This window comes from Apis dorsata, unplaced genomic scaffold (assembly GCF_000469605.1).
Source record: "Apis dorsata unplaced genomic scaffold, Apis dorsata 1.3 scaffold_37, whole genome shotgun sequence".
Taxonomy (NCBI): domain Eukaryota; kingdom Metazoa; phylum Arthropoda; class Insecta; order Hymenoptera; family Apidae; genus Apis; species Apis dorsata.
The window spans coordinates 221,196-226,313 of NW_006263339.1; the positions used below are offsets into that span (position 1 = coordinate 221,196).

A 5,118-nucleotide genomic window follows, 5' to 3' on the forward strand; every position below is an offset into this window, starting at 1 on the left:
GATGCATCATCTTTCAAAGAAGATCGAATGCATCTATCGCAATAAAAATTGAAAATCTAAGGATAGGGAAATTCCTAAATCGACGACGATTTGGCTGACTAAGAATCGTACGATTTTCCAGAAAGGTTAAGTAAAAATTTGTCAATATAAATATGTTAAAAAAGAACGATTCTATGCAACGAAGCATCCTAATGCATCATCTTTCGAAGAACGTATCCAGCGCGATAAAAATGGCGATCGAAAACCGAGGGAATATCCCTAGATCGATGCTGATTTGGCTGACTAAGAATCGTACGATTTTCCAGAAAGGTTGAGTAAAAGTTTGTCAACACAAATATGTTAAAAAAAGAACGATTCTATGCAACGAAGCATCCAGATGCATCATCTTTCGAAGAACGTATCCAGCGCGATAAAAATGACGATCGAAAACCGAGGGAATACCCCGATCGACTTGGAGGACGGATGAACAAGCGTACGGTTTTCCAGAAAGGTTGGAGCGTACGCGTGTCGAGCGTGAGCAAAAAGAGGAGCAGAGATCGTTGATGAATTCCACGAAGAAATCGACCGCCACCGATAAATCGAATGGACTACTGTAAGGGAACATCTTTTTTCCTTTTTTCCTTTTTCTCTTTTCCCCGCCACGACGTAAATCGCGGCACGCGGATCCTCCGCGGTGAATATCGACACCGATTTCACGACTATCGCGTATGACGTGGCTGACGTGGCGTCCTACGTCGCTACAATTAAACCGGCCGGCAAGGTATCCGCAAGGTCGCCACGAAACACCGGATATACACACAGGTGTACGGCACAGGTGTGCGCGCGTATGTGTGTGTGTGTGTGTGTGTGCGTGGAAACGGGTGGAGGATGGCACGAGAGGTGCAACAGCCTTTGGAGGAGGGGAGGGGCCACTGGCGCCACGCAATTGTCAATTAACATTTTTACCGCCGTGTAAGAAAACACGAAGTTACGTGCCAGTATATACGTGGCCACCGCACACGAGCCACACGATGAGCTGGCTCGACAGGGTTCCAGGGATCCCGGCCGCGAACCTCGAAGAGGAGCGAGACTCGCCACCGCTCGATGGAGTAACCTCGAGAGAGAGAGAGAGAGAGAGAGAGAGGAGAGGAGAGGAGAGAAAAGATACGTTTCGTTACGATTATGGGCGCAATGGATCGCTAATCGTAGAAAGCGCCTCCTGACTATCTATGAATTTGTTCTGCTCGTAGAAATTGTACTTGTGAGAAGAGTATCGTTTTTCGTGGGAACGTTTTATGGGCATTGTACGAGAATTTATCATATTTTCGGAATGATATTTTTGGAAATTTGGTCGGAAAAAATACATGAAAACTTTCCTATAGTAACGTTTTCATGAAAAGGATCTAGCTATTCAGATACCGGTGGAAATAGGCCTATATTTCCAGATTACTCGTTCTTTATTACACCGAACGACGCTCTTATACTCGTAATATCACGTTGCGAGAAACCGCGATAGCTTCGAATATTACATTTAATAAGCTGGTATCGGGCTTCGGGTCTCGATTACACGATGAAATTTATCGATCCTGTTCCTTTCTTTGCTCTCCCTCTCTCTCTCTCTCTCTTTCTCTCCTTTCTAACGGTAATCGAACCACCGAGAGAGAAAAGAAAAAAAGAAAACTTCATTTCGAATGTCGAAACGAAACCTTTCCCTCGAAAATTCGAATTCAAATATATATTGCGATAAACTATCTCCCTTCTCTCCGTTAAAACTCATAAAACTCAGAGATTCGACGAGCATTCGGATTCGCAAAGCAACGACCGAAAAACTTAAAACGAGCCGAATACCCGAGAGGCCAATATCCTCGTCGTAAAACACACGCAAGATCGATCGCCCGGCATCTCTGGAGCGTAATCTACGACCAACATCGTACGATCCTGAAAAGGAAAAGCGAGGCGAAAGGGCCGCGCCATCGGTTGCACCATCGTCAAACGATACCCTCCACCAAGTTTTACGAGATGCAAATGTCGGCCACTCGAACAGCCCAGTCAACCGCACCATCAACCTGGCCACCGACTCACCGACCCTGTCTCTTTTCATCTTCGCCTCGGACGAAGTACGAGCACATGCCAGCAAGCCGCACACTTCCAAAATTACGGATCTCTGTCGTAATCTCGCCGAGCTGTCCATCCTCACAACTCGCCGCGAAACTAGTTCACGACCATTGTCCACGCTCGTCACAATCGAGCGCGAGAACATCGGTGATCTGAACGCCGGCGTACACGCACAGGCGAGATCGATCTTTCTACGGTGGACGGTCGCGGAAAGGAAACGTAAACGGACAGAGAAGAAGATGGGAAGGGTTTTAAGAAAGGGTTTTCTTTTTTCTTTTTTTTTTTTTTTTTCGATCGAAGAACCGGTACTTCGAATTGCGAGCNNNAAATAATTAATGCGAGAATCGAGATCAGCGAGAACTTGGTTATCGAAGATTTTTATTTACTATACCATCTAAATTTTAAATCGTAACTACGACATTTTCGATTAATGAGAGAATCGAAGGAAGAACTTGATAATCCAGCCAGATTTTTATTTTCTATACCATTTAAATTTTGAATCGTAACTACGACATTTTCGATTAATGAGAGAATCGAAGGAAGAACTTGATAATCCAGCCAGATTTTTATTTTCTATACCATTTAAATTTTGAATCGTAACTACGACATTTTCGATTAATGAGAGAATCGAAGGAAGAACTTGATAATCGAGCCAAACGACATTTTATTTTCTGCATTATCTAAATTTTGAATCGTAACTACGAAATTTTCGATTAATGAGAGAATCGAAGGAAAAACTTGATAATCGAGCCAAACGACATTTTATTTTCTGCATTATCTAAATTTTGAATTGTAATTATGAAATTTTCGATTAATGAAAGAATCGAAGAAAGAACTTGACTATCAAACCAGATTTTTATTTTTTATACTATTTAAATTTTGAATCGTAACTACGACATTTTCGATTAATGAGAGAATCGAAGGAAGAACTTGATAACCGAGCTAGACTTTTATTTTCTACATTATTATCTAAATTTTGAATCGTAACTACGACATTTTCGATTAATGAGAGAATCGAAGGAAGAACTTGATAACCGAACTAGACTTTTATTTTCTACATTATTATCTAAATTTTGAATCGTAACTACGAAATTTTCGATTAATGAAAGAATCGAAGGAAGAACTTGATAATCCAGCCAAACTTTTATTTTCTGCATTATCTAAATTTTAAATTATAACTACGAAATTTTCGATTAATGAGAGAATCGAAGGAAGAACTTGATAATCGAGCCAAACGATATTTTATTTTCTGCATTATCTAAATTTTGAATCGTAATTAAGAAATTTTCGATTAATGAAAGAATCGAAGGAAGAACTTGATAATCGAGCCAGATTTTTATTTTCTATACCATTTAAATTTTGAATCGTAACTACGAAATTTTCGATTAATGAGAGAATCGAAGAAATTTTTTATTTTTATTTTATATTGTGAATTTTGAGATATATGTAAATACTATCTAAATTTTAAATCGTAACTTGGAAATTAACAAGAGAATCGAAGAAAGCGATTTTTATTTTCTTAACGTGGATATGATTTTTATATAAATTTAAATACTACCTAAATTTTAAATCGTGAAATTTTCAACAATCTGATAGAAATAGAAATTATTATTATTTAGAAGAATATGTGTATATATATATATATCGGTTTGTACAACTCGACTGTACAAAGTGCAGAGAGAAGGAAGGACTAAAAAAAAAGTAAAAGTTACGTTCAAGATTGACGATACCCTATTAAATCCAAGCAAGTCTGATGTAATTAAAGGGAAAATGTTGGCAATTTCTTGCCTCGTTTCTTTTTGCGATACGTACAAGTCTGCAACTTTGTAACTACACCTTTTAACACCTTGTTATTTGAGGCCGATTTTACTCCGAACAACATCTCGACCGCCTATTTTAATGAAACAACTTTTTTCGCGTTTTATTTCCATCCGTTTTGTATCTCGTTTTAAAAACACGTTCACCACGTTATATACGCTATGAGAAATTTCTCATACGTTTGACCGCTAACACGCACCTTAAGACGTGCCATTATCAGTTTTCGATGCTTGCAGGCCGACAGTTACACATACCGATGTAGAACTACCGTCTAATATGCGATTCCATGAATTCAGAACACGACTTCATACGGTGTTCATTTAACCTTAACCACCGTAAAACAGGCTATTTTTCTTCCTCGACGGTTTTATACGTAACTACGTAATAGTTAATGTTAATTTAAGCATCCAGAATGCTTCTTCTCTTCTCATCCTTTTTTACGACTCTACCAAGATAAAGGAAAAATGATGGAAATCCCTAAACGAAAGATTACAAATAAATAGAAGACGATCAAATACGTCTGTTAATGCTGTTAAATACACTGTTAGACAATTAGAGGGATCGTCTAATCGAATAATTTTACAATTAGGAAACTGTTAAAAATAGATATTTGATAATTCCGCTCGATTTTCTTCATTAAATTCATTAAATTTTGTTTTTTCTTTAAATTAAATTTTCTATGGTTTGTATTTTGACAAAAAAAAAGAAAAATAAAAGAGAATTTAATTTTTCTGAAGAAATGGAACGTTATTTCAAATTTTTCAAATATCGCTAAATTTATTAATTATTAATTTATTAATCAGCGATTCATAAATAAATTATTATGAGTGTAATATGCATCCGGGGCGTAATTCATAACTTTTCTAAATTAATAGCAATCCATCGACAGCATCGAAATCTCTACGGTACAATTAATAATACAGGTCGAGACCGCCTATATATGGTGACCAAAGTTATACACATTCGAACCCTTTGAGGCGGAAATTCCCCGTTATAGCTCTTCTGGGAGCCATTAAAACTTTGCTCACATAACAAACGGCGGTACGAGAGGTAATATCGCGCCCTAACGAGAACATATGATAATGTACATATGTTTCCTTCGACGAATTCAAACACGTCAAAATTCACGAAAAATTTGATGAAACGAAAATAATGGAAAAAAAAATTAAAAAAAAAAAAAAAAAAAAAAAAAAAAAAAAAAAAAAA

The 5,118-nt window shown here is 37.5% G+C and overlaps 1 protein-coding gene across 3 annotated transcripts in view; it reads right to left on the reverse strand.

Moving 5' to 3' along the window:
* Positions 1–5,118, reverse strand: part of LOC102672913 (telomerase-binding protein EST1A-like) — a 134,915-nt gene that overhangs the window by 122,467 nt on the left and 7,330 nt on the right. The window lies entirely within an intron of this gene.